Source organism: Macaca nemestrina, chromosome 3 (assembly GCF_043159975.1).
Source record: "Macaca nemestrina isolate mMacNem1 chromosome 3, mMacNem.hap1, whole genome shotgun sequence".
Classification (NCBI taxonomy): domain Eukaryota; kingdom Metazoa; phylum Chordata; class Mammalia; order Primates; family Cercopithecidae; genus Macaca; species Macaca nemestrina.
Window position 1 is genome coordinate 84,139,505 of NC_092127.1, and position 27,186 is coordinate 84,166,690.

Here is a 27,186-nt window from a genome sequence, read left to right on the forward strand (position 1 = left end):
TCTCCAAATCATGAGGACTCCTTTTGTCTACTTTCCCCTTTTCAGAAAAGCATGTTAAATTAACTAAAGAGATAATTGGAGAAAAAGCAAGTTAGAATATTATAGAAAAGAATAAAATGATGAAACATATGTTTCATTTTATTTCTTTTTATTTCATATATATGTGTATATATATGAGACAATGTCTCATTCTGTCACCCAGGCTGGAGTGCAACCATGTGATTATAGCTCACTGCAGCCTTGAACTCCTAGACTCAAGTGATCCTCTTGCCTCAGCCTCCTGAGCATATGAGACTATAAGTGTGTACCACCATGCCTGGTAATTTGTTCATTATTATTATTATTTGTAGAGATGAAGTCTCACTATATTTCCCAGGGTCTTTCCTTTTTTTTTTTTTTTTTTTTTAAGCATGCTGATAGGATACAGATAGGAATGAAAGGGGCAACAGAGGTTTGCCTTTACAATGATGTAAAATGCTACCAAACCTTCAATAATAATATTTAGGCATTAGTGGAATTGAGTGACAGTATAAACTATGTGTCATAGATGTGCATTAATCCATAGTAAGTCTTAGCATTTTTGTATATTTTACAATATATAGGAGAAAATAGATATTTTTAAAGAGTATCTCCTGAAATTACAAAATAATAAAAAAAAATTAAAAAGCAATTGTCTATCCATTCCTTCTATAAGACATAATGAATAAGAGCCTTGTGTGATGGCACAAAGCAAACCATCATTAGACAGGGGTGACAAGAAAGAAAAAAGTAGCTTTAAGCCAGAGGGAGAAAATAGTGAATGAGAAGACCAAGTTTTATTTATGGAATAGACTGGATTTATACCAGAAAAATTATTTGTTTTGATGTGAAAATCATACCTTTGGGTTAACACCTCTCTTAGTAATCTAGATTAATTTAATATCCATTTGTAATACATTTTAGTGCCCTTCATAAATGCTAAAAATAAGTGTATTTTCACATTTACTAGTGTGTAGTCCCCCATGGGAAGGAAATGGAAATAAATAGAGGGATTAAAAGTCACTTCTGGGTCACATGTTCCCCAATAACATTTTATTCTTGATCCTACATACCTACTGGTGTTCACAGAATAATAAAAAATAAAGACTCCAAATTCCTTTCTAATTCTAGATGCATTTTTTACCTTACATGTGGTATATTTAATAAACTTAAATATCAGAGCTATTCCACCTCTTAATATAATCTTTAAATTTGAACCTACATAGCAAGGTGGCCCTTTTCATGCAATAACAAAAATGAATATTGAATATATACTTATTCCCACTCAAAATTAAACTAAAATCAGTTGCATCAAGTTTTCAGTCATATTTGTGTCAAACATTTATGTTTTTCATAAAAGCAGTAAACAAAAAGTAAGGGTGCCAATGTTTCTTAACTAAAACCTTAAAATATTATCTTTATATTTGGGGAGATTTAGAACCTGAGAACAAGATTTCTGTGTATTTTAAAGTGAAGTCTATTTACTCTTAACTGCCAAAAGAACTTATAATAAGGACTTACAAATTTAGGACAGATGGGCAGTGGATGGGTAGGCTAAGGCCATAAAAATGTTCATTAAATATTTTTTAATGAATGAAATTAGGTAATCTAAATTCATAACTGTGAGAAGTATTCTGAGCGGGAGGTAGTGCTGTAATAAGGGGATTTTAAATAGTTGGGGTGTCAGAGAAGTCTTCCTCAAGGAAGATGCCTAAATGAGATCTGCAAGTTGAATAAGACATAGGTGACGAGGTGTGTCCCTGACAGTGAAAACAGGAGTAGGGGAACAGTGAATAGAAACCAACAAAACTGGGACAAATGGGAAGCAGGGGCCGGGGACATAAGTAGAAAGCAGATCATACAGGCCCTTGTAGGCCACATGAAGAATTTATCTTTATCCTAAGGTAGGTGGCTTAATCGAACTTCCTGCCTTGCATTTTGAAAGAAGCACTCTAGCTGCTTTGTGGTGAATTGTAGCTAGTATGGGGTAGTTAGGTTAGAGGGAGGCAGTCTCAGCAGGCAATTATTAGGCAAGTCCAGGCAAGTGATATTGTGTCAGCGGTTAGTGGTAGTGGGTATGGAAAAAGTAAAGGGATTCGAAAGACCTATAAGAGATAGGTACATTGCCATGGCTAGATGATAGAGTGGTTATGAGCTCTCTCCTTCTTTATGTGTAAGTAATGAATTTACATATTATATATTACCCATATTCTCCATTGATATTATATATTATACACATATACTATGGATATATGTAGATAAATGTAAACATATGTGTAGGAGTATGTGTATACATACATACATATGTATATATTTCAGAGTAGTGCCTAATAAAAGATGCTCAAATAGAGCAATACTTTATGGCTAATTTCTCTTTTATAGCAAATCTTCACACTTTCTCTTATTTTTCCCTACTAAGTACAATAGTCAGGAATTTCATGTAAACAGAGAATATGGGATAATTGAGTGAAAATAGAAGGATACATTTTGTCTTTATTGAAATGATTTTGACCAGTTTAAGATAATTACAGCACACACATTATACTTTTCACACTGAATTATGCCAAGCTTCCCCAAACCACTAATCAAAGAAGTCATTTAAATAATGACTAAATTATGATAATGAATTACAGTTAAAATGACAATAGAGAAGAATTAAAAGTAAAGAATGCTGAATAATGCTTAATTGTCATTATCAAGGTAAAGCACAAATGAAATAGGGTCAGCCTGAAGAATGATATTGGAAAAGTGACTGGGTTCTGGAATTGAGGCTTAAAGTTACTAAATTTTTTTGTGGAATTGATTTTTCCCTGTCATGATCATACCTTTCTTTTTGATGAATTTTGCAACTTTTATAATTCTGATTTGTGATATAGTTTTTAAAAGTGTAAATTATAATTAAAGTTTCCATGTGCTTCTCATGCCAAGTTTTATTCAGCTAGCAGTTAAGTAAGTGATCACCTGTATGGTTTCTGCCACTGGATGTTTTATTGAAGAATTTTTTGGGGGGTAAATTTATATTTCTCTGGTACAGGGCTCATTGTTTACTGAATAATTGGAGGTGGGTTATATCTAGCTATAGGAGACACCAATGTTTATGAAATATGAGCACTTAGATCTTTTGCATAACATTTGGATATAAATGAAATTTCCTTTTGAAAATAATAAGCAATGGGAAATGGCATGCATTTTAAAGGATGAATTAAGTTGACACAAAGCACTAAGATGTGTTAAGATTTTATGGAATGATTTATTCAAGTAGGGCTTTGGTTGACTAAGATGAACAGGTCTTGTCAACATCCCTGGTAAGTGTTTGGGATGTTTTGCTGTGGTATGTTTTCTAAATTGTATCACTACAGTTTCAAGACTCTAAATGAAGCAGTGTGTTGTTTATTACTGTAGTACCTCAGCCTGCTCATAGCAGAAGGAACATTTTAAAACACATTACAAGTGCTCTCTCACTCAGTCTTTCATCTTTTGTCCATTATTAAAAACGACCTATAAGAAATCACATGGCAACCTAGAGTAGTTCAGGGAAATATTGAGCTTTGACTTTAAGTCTGTCTTCCTTGTAATACAAATAGTCATTTTTATTTGATATGTTCTATCCTGAATGATTAATTTGGCTTGAAATGTCTTTCTATATTACCATTAATATTTTTTGTTTGTTTCTGAAACAAATATGAAATGGAAATGTCATGAACAGGGAAATTTTAAATGGCTAATTCTATGACTCACAGCCATTTTACCTTAGGCTTCCTATTTGCAATACCTTCATGACAGCAATGTTTCTTTCTGCCTTTTTGACAATATTATTTCTGGGAAATCAAGCTAATTTCTATTTTTCATTCCTTGTTGAAAGGATTACTCATATCCTCTTTATTACTACTCGTGTGTCCTTATCTCTGATTAAGATGGTCAATAATAATAATCCATGTCACTCTTTTGAAATTGTTTTTCCTTTAATGAATGCTATTAACTTTTTTCCCCATTTAACTCCGTATATTGATTTTTGGTTCCAGTTCTACCACTTTTATGAACCTCTTCTTTTTTCCAATTCTTCTTTCACCTTGGAATATTCTTTGACTCTAAGAAGATAAATTAATTCAAGATTTTATATGTTTACAGTATTACTTATAACACAATTTATGTTACATTTTAAAAAGTTTTATAAAATATTTACAGACTCAATCACATGTCATTTTTTTACTAGGGTAGAGGTAATTGTCCTTATTTTATAGTTGAAAAAATCAGGGCTTAGAGAAATTAAGTAAGCGACTTACCCATAGTAATACTTTTGGAAAATGACAAAGTCAGGACATAAGCTAGGCAATATTATTACTTTAAAAGCATACAGCCTAATATTTAATAAATCAGATATGTGAAGCAATGCCCTTGGCATTGGGGATAGGGTAGAGTTAATTCCACAATTGGGTATTTTGACTCAATTTGTTTCCTTATAAATACAAAACCCAGATAATATTGCTTATGTAATCAGTTTATCAGGAGTTACAGGCATACATCATTTTATTATGCTTGATCTCATTGTGCTTCATAGATATGTTGTTTTGAAGTTTCATGCAACCCTCCTTGAGCAAGTCTATTGTCATTTTTCCAAAGTATATGCTTACTTTCTGTCTCTGTGTCACATTTTAGTAATGCTCACAATATTTACAACTTTTTCTCATTATCTGTTAGGGTGAGCTGTGATCAGTGACCTTTGATGTTATTCTTGCAATTGTTTTTGGGTGCCATGAACCATGGCCAAATAAGATAGTAAATTTAATCCATAAATGTTGTCTATGTTCTGACTGCTTCACTGACCAGCCATTCCCCTATTTCTTTCCCTCTCTTTAGGCCTCTCTATTTCCTAAGGCACAGCAATATTGATTTTAGGACAATGAAGAACCCCACAATGATTTCTAAGTGTTTAAGTGAAACGAAGAGTCGTACATCTTTCAATTTAGGTGAAAAGTTAGAAATGATTAAGCTTAGTGAGAAAGGCATGTCCAAAACTGAAACAGGCTGATAGCTAGGCATCTTGTGTCAAATGGTACCCAAGTTGTGGATGCAAAGGAAAAGTTTCTAAAGGAAAAGTGCTATTCTAGTGAACACCCGAATGATAAGAAAACAAAACATATTATTGCTGATATAGAAAAAGTTTTAATTATCTGGAGAGAAGATCAAACCAGCAACAACATTCCCTTAAATCAAAATCTAATGCAGAGCAAGGCCCTAACTCTCTTCAATTCTGTGAAGGTGGACAGAGGTGAAATGGCTGCAGAAGAAAAATTGGAAGCTAGCTGGAAGTTGGAAGAAGAAAACCTCACAAACAAAAGTTGGTTTGTGAGGTTTGAAGGAAAGAAGCCATTTCTGTAACATGAAAGTATAAGATAAAGCTGCAAATGCTGATGGAGAAGCTGCAGTAAGTTATCCAGAAGATTTAGCTAGCTAAGATCATTGGTGAAGATGGCTACACTAAACAATATATTTTCAATGTAGATTAAAAAACCTTGAAAGATGAAAAATCTTGAAAGAAGATGCCATCTAGGACTTTCCTAGATAGACAGAAGTAGAAGTTAGTGTTTGGCTTCTAAGTTTCAAAGACTGGCCCTCTTATTAGGGGCTAATGCAGCTGGTAACTTTAAGTTTAGGCTAATGCTCATTTAGCATTCTGAAAATCCTGGGGTCCTTAAAAATTAAGCTAAATTTACTCTGCCAGTGGTCTATAAATAACACAACAAAGCATGGATGACAGCACATTTATTTACAGCATGGTTCATTGAATATTTTAAGCCCACTGTTGAGACCTACTCCTCAGATAAAAGATTCCTTTCAATATATTATGACTCATTGACAATCCAGCTGGTCACTCAAGAGGTCTGATGGAGATGTACAAGGAGATTCCGGTTATTTTCCTGCCTGAGAACATAACATTTATTCTGCAGTCCATAGATCAAATAATAATTTCAATTTTCAAGTCTTACTATCTAAGAAATATATTTCACAAAACTATAGCTTCCTTGAGTGATTTATCTGATGTACCTAGGCAAAGTAAATTGAAAACCCTCTGGAAAGGATTCGCCATTCTAGATATCATTAAGAACATTTGTAATTCATGGGAAGAAGTAAAAATAGCAACATTAACATGTATTTGGAAGAGATTTATTCCAACCCTTATGAATGAATTTAAGGGGTACAAGACATCAGCAGAGGGAAGTAGTTGCGAATGTGGTAGAAATAGCAAGAAAATGAGAATGAGAAGTGGAGTCTGAAAATGTGACTGAATTGCTGCAATTTTGAATGGTCTAGGAGTTGCTTCTTGTGAATGAGCAAAGAAAGTGGTCCCTTGAGATGGAGTCTATACCTGAGGGAGATGCCGTGAAAATTGTTGAAATAACAACAAAGGATTTAGAATATTACATAAACTGACTTGACAAAGTAGCTGCATAGTTTAAGGAGACTGAATCCAGTTTTGAAAGAAGCGTTATGGGGGTAAAATACTATCAAATAGCATCACATTCTACAGAGAAATCTCTTGTGAAAGGAAGAGTCAATCTATGCAGCAAACTTCATTGTTGTCTTACTTTAAGAAATTGCTACAGCCACCCTAGCCTCCAGCAACCACTACCTTGATCAATTAGTAGGGATCAGCACTGAGGCAATACCCTCCACGGGCAAAACAGTTAAGACTCACTGAAGGCTAAGATGATTGCTAGCATTTTTAGCAACAAAATATTTTTAAGATATTTACATGGTTTCTTTAGACATAATGCTATTGCACATTAAATAGACTACCATATAGTGTAAACATAACTTTTATATGTGCAGAGAAACAAAAACAATTGTGTGACTTGCTTTATTGTGATATTTGCTTTATTGCAGCTTTCTGGAACAGAACCCACAAGATCTCTGAGGTATGCCTATCCTTAATTTACCCTAATCATGGAACTGCTTTTTATTTGTTTTAAAAGAAAGGAACATCATATTAACATGACCACTGAACTCATATAAATACAATATGTTCTTCAAATTTCTCTTCATGGAATAAGAATAGAGCTTGTAACTTTTTTTTTTTTTTTTTTTGTATTTAACTGATAGTGTTTACAGATAGCATTTAACTGATAGCATTTTCAGAACAGTTGGTTGAGTTGAGGGGTGCTGTGGCAACCATTATATGGAGTCAGGCTACTGATCTGTACACAGAATGGTCTCCCAGTCTTGGCCAAGCTTTGAACCTCATGAGTGGGCCAGCTAATAGAACACGCCAAGAGGCCATAGTCTAGGTGCTGCTGGAGAGCTTATAGGGACTGCTGACGTTGATAATTATTCTGTTAACTTATATTGAGAAGTACTTCCTCTCTAAAACCCCTAACACAGAGCAAAAATTATAATATCTACATCATTTTAGTACATCCCACAAAATAGCAAGTCATGTGCCATATAAGTTAACTGTTCCATGTCCTCTAAGCACTTAGCTGGAAACTTGGTAATCCCCAAATATGCTGGAAAAGATTTTTTTCCCTGAACTTTTCTGTAAGAATTCTTAGAAGGTAGAGTGTCTGATTAATATTCTAGCACAGCAAGACAAGTTTAGAGTCTTTATTTGTGCGGAAAATTCTGAGAAGAAAATTGTCACAGAGATTTAACCCTTGGGATAGTATTTAGAGTGGAAACAAAATAATTACCTACAGTGTTAGAACATTTTCCTGATTTTAAGTTTCTTTGAAAATAATATATTTGGAGGTCAGTAAGTCAAAGACTTCTAAAAAATAATAGAGAGGACCCAAGTTTGATGCTCATTGGCTGTTGCCTACAATTTTAAACAAGATAGTGATTAAGTTCCGTACAAAAAATATAAAGCTGTATCATTAGAAGAAGCTTTGTCTTGGGTTTGTGAAATGTTTTGAAATAATTTTTGCAATGAGTAAATTAGTTTCATATTGGCATTGTGATATGAAACCTTCTTTAAGACAAATAAGCAAACAAACAAACACATACCCCTGAGGCTTGATACATGTAAATGGTAATTAAAAAGATGCCTTGCTTTTAAATCGTATTTGGCCAGAGTAAAAGCCTGCAGTTCTACATATTTCCAGCAGGGGTCAATATGTTTTCATCATTACTGAATGCTCAGTGAGCAAGCAGCAGAAGTGTTGATCCTAATTGGAGCAGACACAAGGATCTTCTATAATCCTCTGACATCCTTTTCAAATAATAATTCTTAGGTGGGTGGTGGGCTGGTGGCTGCAATGCCAGTGCAGGCTTCTCTACAATGAAGCCTAACCATTGTCAATTATTTTTGATGTATGCTAGCTTAACTTAAGTCTGTTCTTCCTGGCTTTTCCAACCCACAGAAGGGTATTCTTCCTCCTAATTATTGTCACAGTATCCAGGATGGTCAGAACAAGTATGTTATTTTGGCTTAATGTGCTCTCCAAAACACATTCCCTTCCTTTCCAGTCTCTCTGTGCTCTTCCTACAAAGTACAAAGAGCAAGCATATACTTTCAGTCAAATATCTGAGGAGTATTTTACTTATAACCTTAATTGCCATAGTCATTGGACTTTAACTCATTAAATGCCAGCATTTGGAGGCAACTGGAGATATGATAATGAGTATATATGATTATAGTTGCATATATATAGCTTCCAGTAGGTTAATAATTGGGACTAAATCCTCCTCCACCCACACACTTTCTAATAATTTGTTCAGGGGCTGTGCCAGCCAGTGATATTCAGGGAACAAATTGTCATCCTTTATGTGCATTTTAAAGACTGGCGTTTGCCAGAGTCTCACACTGTCATGCAGAAGCTTGAGTTCTCTGAGTCAAAGAGAAAAAAACAAAACAAAACAATGTATGTCCTGCCCCACATTTGTAAGCTCGTATTTTACTCTCCTTGGCCCTGACTACAGCCCTTTCTGCTGAGCGGGGAAGTGAATGTCTCCATGTAGAGACATTTTCAGAAATCCGATTCTGGAGAGCTGAGGAGTGCTGCGGCAGGAATGTATTACTGGGACACTTAGAAGGTGGTTAACTGCTTGAGTGCTGCTGCCTGCACTAGAGAGAGAAGGGAGGGACCGCAGTTGTAATATAGCTCCAGTGCCACTCAGCTTAGCCAAAGTGGGGTTTTAAAGTGGTGTCCTCATATATCTCTGTAGGTAGTGGGGGGTGTCTTTTGCAAGGTAAAACATGGGTAAAAGGTAAGGGTAGAGATAGCATGGCAAAAGCAGTAGTTATTTATCTTGAACTAGGTTCACAGGGATTGAGATAATTTTCCACTTGTATAGAGCTTGAGAAGCTCCTAAAAATAAATATTCTATCACAGATTTCAGTCAGATAGAAAGGAATACATTCATTCATACATGTAGGTACATTTTAAATATTCTCTTTAAAATTGTGGAGATTTCTTTTGCTTTCAGAGATTACCAGTACCCTTTAATGAATCAATAATGAAAACAAATTCATTTATCTCAGTTCTTTGCAAATCTTGCTTTAAAGTTCATAGTTAAGCAAAGCAAGTGATAAAATTCTTTGATGAGACTACTCCTTATCTCATTTACTTTAATTCTGTGTTTACCTTAAAAACAAAACTTAAATACCTTCCTCAAATTTAGAGTAAGGTGTGAGGCATAAATGCTGTAAGTTGATGGAGAGGACAGCAGTTATTTCAGCTTGGGTCTGACAGCCATCTGACAGGTGATACTCTATGTCTCTGATGGATAGTCAGGAGAAGCTGGGAGGAATTTTGAGCTCATTCTTGGCTGTTGCGCAGCAGATTAATTTATTATTTTTTTTAAAGGTTATCATTAGCATGAATGGAAAAATGGGTTGGATGCCTAATAATGCATCTCTGAAAAGAAGCATATATTTATTTAGTCAAGGCATATTTATTGAGTGCCTACTACATGCCAGACACTGATAGAATTATTGGGACTATATTGATGAATAAGATAGGCAAGGGCTGTATTCTCATGGGGCTTACATTCGTTAAAATACGCATGCTTTGAAAGTATATAAGTATATGTTCTAAAAAAAAAGCCTCAGTGCATTTTTATTTCCTCATTTCACACATTTTCTTCTTCATATTTAAAATGTAGGCTGAAACACTCCTTATATTCTTTGAAGGTGAAAAAAATATATCACTGCAGGGTGAACTACAGAATTTCAGTGACTACAGAAGTGCTTCAAAACCTAAATTGGGAACAGAGTGGATGTAAAATGGTTTACAAATAATTATCAGATTAGGATGCTTTTTAGTTATTGTGTCCATTCATAAAACCGAGCAAAGTATGTCTGGAGCAGCTGACACCAGAGTTCAAGGTTGCCCATCTCCTCTGCAGGAGGTCGTGATAACTAAACATGATCATTTCTTGTTCTCACAGCATGGCTTCAGGAAAACCAAATGGTCTCTGCCCTCAGAGTCCTGACCTCATGAATTAGAAGAAGTGAAAGAAGATGGCTTCCAAATTATGTTTTAAAACTTGTGAGGATTTAAACTCTATCCATAGAACTTTCCATTAAACACTGAAGCATCCTTGAAACAGAATAAATTGATGTCTGTTTCATTTATTTATTCAAATATACCTCTATACTCAAAAAATAATCCCCTACTAGAATAATTTTTAAGAAAATATTTTTGAAAACTTAGATGAAACCACAATTTAAGCTGTGATATCTCTATTTTGGCAAATGTTTCAAGGTGTCTGGAGGTGGGGCCTTGGGCATCTAGCCTCTATGTAATGGGCATGCCAATTTCTGCAAGCTTAACTTTGAATCATTACTATCTACTCACTTGGAGAAGAAAAACTCCAGGACCAAAGATCAGACACAGTCTTTTCTTTTCTCTATGACTTTTGTTCTAACTTTCATTCCTCTCTGCTTTTCTTCTCAAAATATGTGATATCCAACATTTTCTTGTTCATAGTTACCTTGAATTAATAAATAGTCACAAACTTTCAGATCCCTCTGCTTTGAAGACTTTTTCACTATAAGAAATCAGCCAAAATTTTTAAGAGTAATGTTGAAATTTTCTTTTGGAAGGTGTTAGAAAATGAGGTACTCCCTTGCTTTTGAGACTCTTTTAAGAAAAGAGGTTATGATTTTCCTAAAGCACATTTTCTGTTTCTAGACTTATTACAAATCCTTGTTAGATAATGTACTCTTCACAATAAATAGAGAGTTTACTAACAGAGGAAATATTATTGCTTCTCTTAAGAGTTATCTTTCCCCTACCTCCTTCTCTTCCCCCCTGCCCTCTCCTCCCTCTCTCTCCCAACCCCCATCATTCTGTCTTGAAAAGATTGCCTTAATGTTTGGGCATTTATTATACATGAGTATTTCTCTATTTCTTACATGATTGTTGATTTTCTTGACTATTGCAAAGTTGTTAAAAGTTATAAATAGATTTTGAAATAAAAGGAGTTAGTTTTGATAAGAGTTTTTCAGAAACTGCCCAGGCTGTAATTTTCTCAGAATATTAAGATAAATGTTTAAGGAAATAATCATTGCCGAAAATTATTCTGGTAGACAACTTTTTAGATAATTTTTGGTTTTCACTATAAGAAAATTTGCTTTTATTATAGTGAATTTCCTCCTTCTCTACTAGATGTGAGATACAAGTATACATAAATCTATGTATTCTATTGAGGCCCATTAACCTGAGGCAGTGGGCAGTAGCTCAGACCTTAGACTATATCTTGAAAATGTAGTGTCTCCAAGTTCTAATTCCTCTTTTACATTGTTACTTGACCTTGAAGAAAAACACGTGAACTGTTTCCTTTTTTTCTTATTTACTAGGAAATTCAAACAAAATTTGGAAACTATCTGTAGCAATTATATGCCTCAGGAATGCATTTTGTGGCTTTTGTTTTGTAACTCTTTTACTTTTTAACCTTTTCTTCTTTTGATTTTATTTTTTCCTGTTGAATTGTATATGTGTTCACATATACCATCTCAAATAATGTTAGAAAGAAATTAGGTTATAAGTAAGTAGATAAAATTATAGTTACGTTTATTGATGGCTTGCTACGTGTTAGATTTTCAGTTAAGCATTTTATACACACTACCACACATGATATATATAACAACCCCATCAGGTACCATATCAGTTAGAAATGCATTCATTTGCCAGTAGCTGAATATCTAGTGAATAGTAACCTAAATAGAGAAGGGAGTATTTATCTTTTAACATAACAAGAAGTCTAGAGAAAAGTAGCAGTTGACATTGATTTGAAAGCTCATTGGTGTCAGAACTAGCATCACTGAGGTTCATTTACTCTTTGCTTCAGGTACTTAAGATGGTTTCAGTAGCTCAGAACATTATGCCAGTATTTAGCAAAAGAATAAGGTGGAAAGGTAGAAAAGTCATGTGTGTTGCTTTTATCAGGAAGCTTCTGCTTACATCTCATGGCCGGAAATGTGACACGTGGCCCCTTTTAGAACTTAGAAATAGCACTTCATGTCTAAAACACTAAAAGCAATGACAACAAAAGCCAAAATTGACAAATGGGATCTCATTAAACTAAAGAGCTTCTGCACAGCAAAAGAAACTACCATCAGAGTGAACAGGCAACCTACAGAATGGGAGAAAATTTTTGCAGTCTACTCATCTGACAAAGGGCTAATATCCAGAATCTACAAAGAACTCAAACGAATTTACAAGAAAAAAACAACTCCATCAAAAATTGGGCAAAGGATATGAACAGACACTTCTCAAAAGAAGACATTTATGCAGCCAACAGACACATGGAAAAATGCTCATCGTCACTGGCCATCAGAGAAATGCAAATCAAAACCACAATGAGATACCATTTCACACCAGTTAGAATGGTGATCATTAAAATGTCAGGAAACAACAGGTGCTGGAGAGGATATGGAGAAACAGGAACACTTTTACACTATTGGTGGGATTGTAAACTAGTTCAACCTTTGTGGAAGACAGTGTGGCGATTCTTCAAGGATCTAGAACTAGAAATACCATTAGACCCAGCCATCCCATTACTGGGTATATACCCAAAGGATTATAACTCATGCTGCTATAAAGACACATGCACACATGTATGTTTATTGCGGCATTATTCGCAATAGCAAAGACTTGGAACCAACCCAAATGTCCATCAATGATAGACTGGATTAAGAAAATGTGGCACATATACAGCATGGAATACTATGAAGCCACAAAAAGGATGAGTTCATGTCCTTTGTAGGGACATGGATGAAGCTGGAAACCATCATTCTCATCAAACTATCGCAAGGACAGAAAACCAAGCACCGCATGTTCTCACTCATAGGTGGGAGTTGAACAATTAGAACACTTGGACACAGGAAAGGGAACATCACACGCTGGGGCCTGTTGTGGGGTCGGGGGAGTGGGGAGGGATAGCGTTAGGAGATATACCTACGGTAAATGATGAGTTAATGGGTGCAGCACACCAACATGGCACATGCATACATATGTAACAAACCTGCACGTTGTGCACATGTACCCTAGAACTTAAAGTACAATAATAATAAAAAAAAGAACTTAGAAATAGATGCTAGCAAAAGGGAAGTGATTTGACAGTGGATATGGAAAAGAATAAGTTTAAACATATTTAACAACTGCTACAGCACAGACACTAAGAAATTAGAATGGACACACTGGCTATAAATAATTGGTAGAAACTTATGAGTGAATGTATATGGAATATAAACCCTGAGTGCAGGATTAATCTGCAGCTATTTTTAGCCAATGTGCTACACTGTGTATCCCAAAATACATAATACTTTTAAAAATAATATACATGTATGCATACTGATATTATATGAGCCCTAATAAAACTCGACTTCCCAGGACACATTATGGTCTTGCTTGATACCTACTAAAATGAACTCACATAATCAATTCCAAAATATATTGAGGTAATTCAGGTTTTGATCATGGCAGAGCAGCTTGTACTGAACTAGCCCTGGCATAGATAACAATCATAAGTTCTGGGTAAACCTTAAATCACTAGTAACAACAAGTATTTGAAGACTGAAACTAGAGGGAAGCCAGCCTTTGAAGATAAGATGGTGCATTGCGTGACAAGCAGTTCATATAAATCAACTCCAAGATGTCACAAAGGGTAAAATTAGGAAACAAAGACTTTAATGAGGTTATTAATTTGTTTAACGCTGGTAATCATTTCACTAGTACATGTATATCAAAACAGTGTGTGGTATGCTTTGAATATATTCAATAATAAAACAATTATAGTCATGTTTAACAAACAGGTAGGACATCACAGCCAAGAATGAAGACTATAAATAAGAACCAAATGGAAATTTTCAAACTGAAAAGTTCAGTAACTGAGATTACAAATTTTAATGGAAGGCTTACGAGCATGTTGGAAACAGCAGAAGAAAGATTCAGTGAACACTGAAATATGTTGAAAGAAATTGTCCAATCTGAGAAACAAAGATTGAAGATAATGAACAGAACTTTATCACCTATGGAACAATAGGAGATATTCTAATATGTGTGCAATTAGAGAACTAGAAGTTAAGCAGAGAGAGAGAAAGGAAAAAAAAAGATAAGAACAAAAATAGTATTTGAATACATAATAACAGAAAAATCTCCAAATTTGGAGGAAAATGGAGGAAAAGTTAAGCAAGCACTATCCTATAAATAAATTAAAACCCCACGTGGGCCACCTGCCAGAAACCCATGTTTAAAGCAACCAAAGAAAAATGACAAATTTTATAGAGAGGCTGGTAATATGAATGATGGCTGATTTCTCAACAGAAATAATGACACCAAAAGACGATGGGGAAATGTCTTTAAAATGTTAAGTGAAAAAGTAAAAAAGAAGAGTCAACATAAAATTTTATTCCCAGTGAAAATATCCTTAACGAAACAAAGTGGAGTAAAGAACATTTTCAGATAAAGAAAAACAGAAAATTCATCACTAGTAGTCCTGTCTTGCAATAAATGCCAAAAAAAATTCTTGAGGCTGAAGGAAAGTCACAGTAGATGGAAATTCATATCTCTAGGAAGGAATGAAGAACATTAAATGATAAATATAAAATATATTCTATCACTTAATGTCAGAATGACATAAATGTGTATTTTCCTAACAAAAAGACTCAGAATTACATAAAGCAAAGCTGACAAAACAATGGGAAATAAAATTCACCATCATTATTAGATTTTAACATACTTTGGCATTAGTTTGGGTCTTGGAGAAATAGAATCCAAGGCAAGATTAGATTTATTGAGAAAGAGAGCAAAACAAGGAGGGTACAAGAAGAGAGGATGTAAGCCCAACACCTGTGGAAAGAGAGAGGCAGGAAAGAGCACTGGATAGAAGAGTAATACAATACCGTTCAGGAAAGATTTGCCAGACAAATGAAGAGCTCTTGAGCCAAAGTTGCTCTTTGGAATAGTTCTCTGTCTTGCCAAAAAGGGCCTGTCTCAGTCCTCTCAATGTGCTTAGTGATCAGCTGTGAACAACCTGTAGAAGCAATTTTGATGACCTGCTGGAGGCTTAGTGTGCACTAATGTGAGAGTGAGAAACTTTTGGAGGCTACACACTTTTCTAGGCTTCTCTTTAAACAGTACTGCCAGGTTCTCATGGGGGACTATCAGAGAAATATCCTTTCATGGCTCTGGCAGGGAGAAGGAAAGAGCCAACATTAAATATGCCCAAAGCCTTCATGAAAAGGTCCTTGGGAAAGGACTTTGCCAGAGTTCACTACTGAAACTTTTTCCTAGCTGAACTTCTCCATATTCCCATTCCCTCCAGTCTTCTTGTCTCACCAGGGGAAAAGAAAAAAGAAGATAATAGTCAATAGGGTGTTAGGCTTAAAAAAGTAGATTGATAACACTACAACCAGGGAAGGGAGTACAGTGCAGGTAGAAAAAAACTATACCACTGGAGAGACTTTTCTGAAGATTATAACCTCAAGATACAGGCCCACTGGATGACTGAACTTTAACTGAGATATTATAGAATGTCTTCCCTCCTCAATGTCTTATTACCACATTAAAATGGCTCTAGTAACCATGGATTACAGTTGAAAGAGCTGCAAGACACAGTCTTTTTCTGAGCAGGAGTACATAAGGAAGCCCAAAATTAAAGGGGAGCCAAAAACAAGGACTCTAGATCCTTGCCCAGATCAGCGTTGTGGAGCTTTTCCCCTATGTTTTCTTCTAGTAGTTTTAGTTATAAATCTTATGTTTAAGTCTTTAATACATTTTTAGTTGATTTTCATGCTTCATAAATGTAACACAATTATAATTTTTCAATGAAAAATAATATTAATGAAAAAGGCATCAAAGGAATATATGTCAAAATAATTAATCTATGGCAAACCCACAGCCTACATCGTATTGAACAGGCAAAAGCTAGAAATAAAAAACACGTGAACAGAAACGAAGAATGCCTTTGATGGAAATATTAGCAGACTTGACATGGATGAGGAAGGAATTAATGATAATAAAGATAAGTAAATGAAAACTTCCCAAACTGTGATGCAATTAGACAAAAATAAAAGAACATCCAAACACTGAAAGGCAATCTTAAAATGTATATCATATGTGTGATTAGAATACCAGTAGAAGAAAGAAAGAATGAAGTAGACAAAAATAGTTGATAGAACAATGGCTGAGAACTTTTCAAAAATAATAACAAGCACCAAACTACAGACCCAAGAAGCTCAGAGAACACCAAATAAAATAATTCCCATAATATAAACAGAATCAGCAAAACCCTCAAATATACTCTGGCATATTATAGTCAAACTGCAGAAAATCAAATACAAAGAGATAATATTGAAGGAAACCACAGAAGAAAAATAACCTTACCTATAGAGAAACAGAGCAAAATTATAGTGGATTTCTTATAACAATGTATTAAGTAAATACAGCATGTGGATAAATAAAATAAATAACAGCAGTATCATAAGACACAAGAGAGAGAAATTAGGAATACTCTGTTATAACATACACTATATGTAAAGTGCTATTGTGCTATTTGAATATGGATTTAGATAAGTCTAATATATATATTGCATATAGTAAACTCTAGGGCAACAATTAAATTTAAAAAATGTATAATTGATATATTCTAAGACACTAAAGTGTTCAATTAAAACCAGAGAAGATAGAAATGGTAGGGAATGGTGGTGGGGGAGGGGACAAAGAGCAAATTAAATGCATCAAAAACAGTTACAAATATGGTGCATACTAATCCAAATACATTTTTAATCACTTATGTGAACAATCTACATACATCACTTAAAAGAGATAGATGGACATAGTGGATTAAAAAACAAAACCCAATTATATTTTGTCTACCAGAAACCCACTTTAAATATAAAGATTCAACTAAGTTAAAAGTAAAGGGATAGGTTAAGGTATACCATGCTAACACTACTCAAAAGGAAGTTTTAAAAAGAAAAAAAAAGCTGAAATTGCTATATCAATTTTAGACAAATGAGACTAAAGAACAAGAAGGATTATCAAGAATACAAAGGGAGATTATGAAATCATGAAGGAATCTATTTTCTAAGATGATCGAACAGTCCTAACTATCTGTGGACCTAACAACCAAGCTTTGCAATACAAGAAGCAAGAACTGAGAAGAGACATAGACTAATCATATATCCACGATTACAGTTGGAAACTCTTGTCTATATTTGATAGATTAAACAGGGAGAAAATCAGTAAAGATAGAAATAGCTGAAATAGCACTGTCAATCAACATAATCTTTTCAACATATATAGAATATTTCATATAACAAGAGCAGGTTACACATTTTCTGAAGTCCACCTGAACCATTCATCAAGATAGATCACATTCTGAACCAAAAAATACACCTTAACAAATTTAAAATAATAAAAATTATATAAAATACATTTTTTTCCAACCAGATGGAATGAAACTAAAAATTATTACCAGAAAGTTATAGTTCAGTTTTGTTTTGTAACCCACTGTGGCAATCTCTGCCTTTTTTTTTTTTTTTTTTTTTGAGACGGAGTCTCACTCTGTCGCGCAGGCTGGAGCGCAGTGGTGCTATCTCGGCTGACTGCAGCCTGTGTCTCCTGGGTTCAAGCGATTCTCCTGCCTCAGCCTCCCAAGTAGCTGGGATTACAGGCGCCCACCACCATGCCTGGTTAATTTTTGTATGTTTAGTAGAGATAGGGTTTCACCATGTTCACCGGACTGTCTAGAATTCCTGATCTCAAATGATCCACCTGCCTTGGCCTCCCAAAGTGCTGGTATTACAGGTGTGAGCCACCACGCCTGGCCTGATCTCGTTTAATCAATGTATGTAGACTGTTCATATATAAAGTGATTACAAATGTAGTTGGATTAGTATGTACCATATTTGTAACTGTTTTCTACTCATTTAATTTGGTCTTTGTTCCCTCCCCCACTATCATTCCAAATTCTAAACTATTTGGAGATTAAGCCATAAACACTAAAGTAACATATGGGTTCAAGAAAAATTAGATATTAAAAATATTTTGAACTAAATGTAAAAATACATAACGTTATAGCATGAAATACATATATTACAAAAGAAGAAAGGTCTAGAGTTAATATCAAACTAAATATCACCTTTGAAATCTAGGAAGAGGAAATTAAAGCCAAACAAAATAATGAAAGAAATAATAAAGATTAGAAAAGATTAAAAAAAGTAAATTTGGAGTCAGCTGAAAGAGTTCCCAATGGCCAAAGTTGGACCAATTTGAACAATAAAATATAGCAGTTGTGCAGTTGTAATGAATGAGATCACATCCTTTGCAGGGACATGGATGAAACTGGAAGCCATCATCCTCAGCAAACTAACACAGGAACAGAAAACGAAATACCGTATGTTGTTACTCATAAGTGGGAGCTAAAAAATGAGAACACATGGACACAGGGAGGGGAACAACATACACTGAGGTCTGTGCAGGGGATGAGGGGAAAGAGAGAGTCAGGATAAATAGCTAATGCATGCGGGGCTTAATACCTAGGTGATGAGTTGATAGGTGCAGCAAACCACCATGGCACATGTTTACCTATGTAACAAACCTGCACGTTCTGTACGTGTATTCCAGAACTTAAAACTAAAAAATATATGTAGTAGTATTGGATTATAACTGAAAATACAAAATAAATGTCTATAGGTTCATACTGATATACATAAATGATGAAATAAATGGCACAAATAGACAATCTGTGTGGAAAAATTTCAGATAATTTATTCACATACTTCATCCTCAAAGAAGTAGAGTATTACTTCCCATTCCTTAAGTGTGGGTTGGACACAGAGACTTTTCTTCCCAAATACTTTTGTATAAAAAAGGAAAAAAAAATAAAATAAAACAAGCTCTAGCTTGGCCAGGTAATCAAAGTAATCAATAGTAAGAAGTCATGTTGATAGTATATACCTTTGATGTGATATGATAAGAATGTCATTTACCTCTGTAATCTCCCTCCTAAAATACCCGTAACCCTAGATTATGATCAAAAATCCTGATTGATAGATATTCTACAAAATATCTGACCAATATTTCTCAAAATTGTCAAGATCATCAAAAACAAGAAAAGTCTGAGAAATTGTCACAGCCAAGAAGACATCATGACTAAATGTAATATGATATCCTGGATGAAATCTTGGAATAAAAAAATAATATTAGGTAAATGTTTATGAAAAAATCTTAAACTATGGGATTTCGTGAATTGTTTAATTTTGACATATGTAGCATATAAATGTAAGATATTAATAAAGGAAAATTACATATAGGATATATGGGTATTCTCACTATCTTCACAATTTTTTATAGGTTTAAACTATTTTGTTTAAAGTTATTATTATTATCTTTGAGACAAGTGTTTCGCGCTGTTGCCCAGGCTGGAGTGCAATGGCGCCATCTTAGCTTACTGCAGTGTCGACCTTCCAGGGTCAAACAATCCTCCCACTTCAGCTCCCAAGTAGCTGGGACTAGAGGCGCAGGCCACATGCCTAGCTAGTTTTTAAATTTTTTGTAGAGACAGGAATTTGCTATGTTGCCAGGGCTGGTCTTAAAAACCTGGGCTCAAGAGATCCTCCCACTTTGACTTCACAAAGTGTTGGGATTACAGATGTGAGCCACTGTGCCTGGCCTACACCTATGTTAAATAATTATTGTTTAAAAAGTCATAAGGAGCAGCTTGGGGGGCTTCCCATTGGCCAAACATGGAACAAATTATTAGTAAAATACAAATAACATAATGGATATGATCCATTGAATAAAATAAAAATACATGAGTTTTTACTGATATAAATAAACAACTAAACAACTGAGAGAGAAAGGAATCCTTTTACAGTAAAATATCAACTAATGTATGTAGAAGGAATTATGGAATTGGAATATTATCAATGGATTCTAAAACTAGTGAATGAATGTTTGATGAGGAGTAGGAAATTTACATGTTCTCAAATATTGCCCCACAAATGACTAATTAGCGACAGTGGAAAAATTCTTAATTTTATAATTGAGAAACTTGCAGAAACCACCTTAACCACGGGACCAAAGTTAACATTACCAATATTGGTCTGAGCGCTATCATGTGCCTCCTGATGTGATATACTGGGAAGTATTCAGCATCATGTCCATGATATACCTGATAAAAAAGTCATCTGAGTTTAACTATGTAGAAGCATCAGACAAACCCAAATTGATAGAAGTTCTACAAAAACAAGTCAAAAACAAGTCAGCACAGTAGTCCCCCCTTGTCTGCAGTTTTGCTTTCCCTGGTGTCAGTTACCTGTTGTCAACTGCAGTCTGAAAGTATTATGGTATTTTGAGAAAGAAAGAGAAAGAGACCATGATCACATAACTTTTATTATAGTGTTATAATTGTTCTATTTTATTAGTAGTTATTATTGTTAATCTCTTACTGTGCCTAATTTACAAATTAAACTTTATCATAGGTGTGTATATATAGGAGAAAACATAAGGATTGGGTACTATTCATGGTTTCAGGCATTCACTGGGTGTCTGGGAAGGCCTCCCCCAAGGATAAAGTGGGACAACTATACTCTTAAAAGTATCAAGGTCAGGCTGGGCGTGTGACTCAGGCCTGTAATCCCAGCACTTTGGGAGGCCAAGGCAGGCAGATCATTTGAGGGTAGGAGTTTGAGACCAGCCTGGCCAACATGGTGAAACCCTGTCTCTACTAAAAATAAATAAATAAAAACAATTAGCTGGGCATGGTGGTGGGTGCCTGTAATCCCAACTACTCAGGAGACTGGAGAGGCTGAGGCAGGAGAACTGCTTGAACCTGGGAGGCGGAGCTTGCAATGAAGCTGAGATGGCACCTCTGCACTCCAGTCAGGGTGACAGAGTGAGACTCATCTCAGACAAACAAACTAACAAACAAACACAAAGAAAGAATCTCATGACACTTAAAAACCTTTCTAAAATGTAGATATTCTCTATCCCGTGATCACAAACAGTATTTCACATTCTAATTGATATTGCCAGCTTCTCGGGAGGCCAAGGCAGGAGAATCACTTGAACCCTGGGAGCTGGAGGCTGCAGTGAGCCAGGATTGCACCAGTGAACCAGGATTGCACCACTGCATTCCAGACTGGGTGACAGAGCGACTATTTCAAAAAAAAAAAAAAAAAAAAAAAAAGTCTTGAGGCCATAAACAAAGACAAACTGAAGAAACTGTTATGGGTTAAATGACACTAAAGAGATATAACTAACTGTAAGTCATGATACTACACTGGATCCTGGTCTGGAAAAAAAATAGCTATTAAACATATTATTTTGATATATGATGAAATTTGTGTATGGACTATGAATTAGACAGTAGTATGTTAAATGTGCTACTATGCTAAACATTCTGATTTTGATAATTGTACTATGGTTATGTAACAGAATGCCCTTTTTGGGGGAAATCACTGAAATATTTTAAGACAAAGAGGTACAATATCTTCAATCTATTCTCAAATGGTTCCAAAATATTATTCATATTTTTGTCTCTCATTCCATTCATCTATCTATCTATCATCAATCATCTATTGAGAAAATTATAAAGTAGATGACATTAAGAAATAGTGAATTTGGATAAAGAATGTATGGCAGTTCCTTGTGCCATTCTTGCAATGCTTCTGTAATTTGGAAATTATATAAGAATAAAAAGTCACAAAGTAAGTTCTGTGGGGACTCTGACCTTTAGGCACTTGGTACTCAAAATGTGGTCCAGGCACCACTGGTACTGCCATAATCTGTGAGCATTTCTAAGTCCCTAGTCTCATGCCCCACCCATGATCAACTCTATCAGAATTAGCATTATAACAACATCTCCAGTTAATTTTAATACACGTTAAAGACTAAACAGCTTGCTCTTTAAAACTTTATTTGTGTAAAAGTATTCAGCACCACCTGCACGTGCTGTAGAAATTCAGAATAGTTCATCATTAACCCTTTTGTATCACCAGACTGGCCCCACGGATGTTCCACCCCCATTGCCATTTCTCTTCTTAACTCATGTTTCTTTCTAGTGTACATGCTACAATAATGCATTCAGATATATTCCAGTCAGTGTTCCATTTAATGTATCTCCTGCCTTTATCTATTCTAATTTAAGGCTCGGTTTGACCCTTACCTCACCCATAAACACTTCTTAAAACTCCTTAGACATCTTTAAACTTCGATGACACTGTAAGTCTTAAGAAACAATTTGATCTTTTACTTTTTATTGTGTGCTAATTTATTGTTCTCTTCATGAATTCCAAATGGATTGTATGTGTCCTGCAGTTATGGATCAGATTTTATAAACTAGAACCTGTCCTTCTGGTTCTCTGTTACAATTATCTCCACAATATGGTGTTTATTTTCTAGAGTATGAGGAAAAGCATTCATTAAGAAAGAGAAAAAATATTAAAGCTTCTGGTTGTTTATCAAAAATGGAAAAAAGAATATATTTTATTAATATTTGATAAATAGATTGACATTATACATATAATTTATAGTTTTATAAAATATGTCTAGAGATATAAGTTCAATACTTTTTGCTGATATGAGTATGTAATTGAAAAAGTTTGGAGACCACTGCTTTAGAGTGCTATGCAAAATATTCATTACATACTTTGTATTACATTTAGTAATGAAAGGAACACTGAAGGAAGAGGCAATGGCGATCAGTGTTTGGCCTGAGTCCTCATTATGGATGCTTTGGATTCAGAGACTAACCCAGTCGTTGCTGGTTAGGAATATGGCTATGGGAATAATTATTAGATGACAATTTACCAAAATTACTACAATAAATTAGTATTCAAATGTCTATTTACCAGTGGCTTCTCATTTTATTAATATATTGGGCATCCTAGCACAACCTGGCATCAAATCAAAAGGAACTCAGAGACTTTCTGGTTGTAGGAAAGATAAAGCATTTTTTTGTGAAATGTTTTATCTAGTTTCATATTCAATTTTTATAAATGTTAGCTCTTAAAAATAATATGCTAGAGCTACTCTTGTTAAATTTTATTTGATGAAGTCCTGATGTAGCTCCTTTTTGACTAAGAGATATAAAGCAGAACTTCTGTCATTCTTGAAATCTAAAGACCCTTTGTTAGAGTAGATGGAAATAGCTAATTTGAGTAATTATATCTTTGAAATATTTGACATATTATTACTTTCAAGACACAAATTAACTTAGATTATTTCTAATTTTGAGGAGAAATTCTGATTTGGGACATCAACAAATTATGTTATTTGCACATGAATTAGGTGCTTCCAGTTTTAAAGCTAGTTCTTTTAAGTAAACATTACAAATCAACAACATCTATCTTAGACTACTATCACATTTACACCCACTGTTGTTTCTTAGTGCATTTGGAAACTTTACATTTAAAGTTAAAATTAAATCAGTAATTTGAAAAGTAGTATCTAAAGATCTCAGTAGCTAAGTAAGTTTTGTTTCACCAGCTGTAGCTTAAGCTCAAAGTCCTATCTTGCTTTTCAGTTAGATCCCTACAGCCATGTTCCACAACTTCTCTCAATGCCCTGAATTTCCATCATTAAAAATAACACCTCTATGCGCGCGCACACACACACACACACCTGCATTCACCCTACCCCCAACAAGACAGGACTTCTGACATGCCTTTTACAAATACACTAAGTGATGCTATTCACTGAAGTTTGGCCCTGCTTAATCCAAGTTTCAAACATCACTTACGTGTTTGATTCAGGTAACTGAGGAGTTTAAAACTGGGTTTAAGAGCAGTTGAAAAAGCAGTTATCTTTTATGAAATTTTCTGTAATAGCTGCTGTATCTCAAAAAAAAAAAAAAGAAAGTTCAAAGGTATTATTAGCTTTCTTGCAAAGTTAATATTTTGATTATAGTTGATAATTTTTTCCTCATATGTGTTTATAATCTTGAAATCAGGGCTCTAACTCATCTGTTAATGTTTATTTTTCAGGTATGTGTGTATATATATGTTTGTGATTGTATATGTATGTTCATAATATGTGTGTGTGTGTATATATATGCTTGTAAATATATATATACACACATATATCCATATATTAATATATGTATACACATGACTGTCCAGTGATGTGCCACTTAATGACAGGGATATGTTCTGAGAAATGCATTTGGTGATTTTGTCATCATGTGAACATCACTGAGTGTACCTTTATGAACCTAGATGGTATAGCCTACTATACACCTAGGCTATATGGTATAGCCTATTGCTTCTAGGCTACAAACCTATATACATGTTTCTTTACTCAATACTATAGGCAGTTATAACATAATAATAAATATTTGTGTATCTGAACATAGAAAAAGTACAGTAAAAATATGGTATAAACAATGATACTCCTCTATAGGGCACTTAACATGAATGGAACTTGCAGGACTAGAAGTTTCTCTGGGTGAGTCAGTGAGTCAGTGGTGAGTGAATATAAAGGCTCAGGATATTACCATACACTTCTGTAGACTTTAAAAATACTGTACACTTAGACTACATTAAATTTATTAAAAATTTCTTCAATAATAAATTAATCTTAGCTTACTCTAAATTTTTTACTTTACAAACTTTATTTTTTTCACTTCTTACTTTTTTGTAATAACAGCGTGAAACACAAACACATTTGTACAGCTATACAAAAATATTTTCCTTGTATCCTTATTCTATAAGCTTTTTTCTATTTTAAAATTATTTTTATTTTTAACTTTCTAAACTTTTTTGTTAAGATCGAGACCATCCTGGCTAACATAGCGAAACCCCGTCTCTACTAAAAAAAATATAAAAAACTAGCTGGGTGAGGTGGCGGGCGCCTGTAGTCCCAGCTACTCGGGAGACTGAGGCAGGAGACTGGTGTGAACCTGGGAGGCGGAGCTTGCGGTGAGCTGAGATCCGGCCACTGCACTCCAGCCTGGGCATAGAGCGAGACTCCATCTCAAAAAAAAAAAACAAAACAAAACAAAACAAAAAAAAAACTAAGACACAAACGCACACATTAGCCTAGGCCTACATAGGATCAGAATCATCAACATCATTGTTGTCCGCCTCCACATCTTGTCCCATTGGAAGGTCTTCAGGGGGGATAATGTGCATGGAGCTTTCATTTCCTAAAAGAATACCTTCTTCTGGAATACTTTCTGAAGAACCTGCCTGAGGCTGTTTTACAGTTAACTTTTGTTTTCAACAAGTAGAAGTATACTCTAAAGTAATGATTAAAAGTATAGCATAGTAAATACATAAACCAGTAACATAGTCGTTTGTTGTCTTTATTAAGTAATAGGTACTGTATGTAATTGTACCTGATATACTCTTATATGACTGGCAGCACAATAGGTTTTTTTGCACCAGCTCCACCGTAAACATGTGAATAGTGTGTCGTGCTACAATGTTACCATGCCTACCACTAGATAGGAATTTTTCAGCTCCATTATAATCTTATGGGATAGTTGTATATGTATCCATCATTGATGAAAACATTGCTATGGGGTGCCGGACTATATTCATAAAGTGTACATACACTTTCAAAATGAGTAAATGAAAGTATTATTCCCACAAAATGTCGTTGATCCAGTGCATAGGTGCCAAATTAAAATCTCTTTTGTTATTGTCAACTTAAGGAAAACACTAAGTTTTTGGAAATTTAGTTGTTTGTTTGTTTCTTTCTTTTTTTTTTTTTTTGTAGTTTTAGAGGTAGGACTTCATTTTTATGAAAACTATTGCACTCTATTGGTAATTGCCAAAAATACTCGAGTATTAAAATTTTGGCTTCATTCTTGCACCTACAGGACAAATTCTGTTATGTGTTGGGTCATTCTGTCTTTCAAAAATAATTAGCAGTGGTAAATGTGACCCCAATGGTCACAGATGCCAAACTACTGCATTTCTGATTTCAGTTCATACTGCGGAGTTATATGCACTCTGAAACCATAATGATTTGATGAATTTGTTAAGTCAACAAATATTTGTCAAGCAGAAACTCTATTAGGAACTGCATAATAATGGCTGTATTTTTGGATATATGTTTTATTACCGCATTTTTCCAGCTTTAAAATACTCTTTTAATATTTTTATTTAAAAATTTTTAATGTTTTTGCTTATTAAAGTAAAAATCTCTAAAATTAACCAAAGCTAAAATCCTCATTAACTCTCTTCATTTTATTTTTGTACTTTGAGAATCTCGTACTTCCTTGGGAACTCTTTATGCTTCAGTCAACTCCACCTATTCCCATTTCTGTTGAAGAATATTTCTCTTTTCTATCTGTTTTTTGTGCTATTAATTTTTTTTTCTCTACCTGAGAAGAAGCCTAGAGAAAAAAATTTCAAGTGTTTATTAATCTGTATGCTAAGTTGTATACTCGCTGTGTCTGGCATATTGTATGTTTGTATTGGGTAGAATGTGGGAATAGAATGGGAATATATAAAGATAAATAATATATGGCTGTGATCCTGTAGTACTTTATCTTCTGTAGGCAGAGTCAAAACTAAAGAATTACATTAAGAAACTCTGTGAAAGTAGTAATAACAGAAATACAATGAATATAGCAGGAGAGAGCATAGGGACAGATAGTTTTGATGAGTAAAGAAGAAAATTAATTTGTATAAAAATATTTAAATATTTGAATGGCAACTATGTTAAAGATATTTTATCTAGGAGCTGGGTATAGAGTGAAGAATGAGAA

At 34.4% G+C, this 27,186-nt stretch overlaps 1 long non-coding RNA gene across 1 annotated transcript in view; it reads left to right on the top strand.

The window, feature by feature from the left end:
* The window catches only part of LOC105486313 (uncharacterized), a 384,056-nt gene that overhangs the window by 23,149 nt on the left and 333,721 nt on the right, over nt 1–27,186 (top strand). Inside the window, exon 2 of the long non-coding RNA XR_011621130.1 lies at nt 6,904–6,935. This is a non-coding gene — a long non-coding RNA (uncharacterized lncRNA). The remainder of the gene's footprint in view (nt 1–6,903; nt 6,936–27,186) is intronic.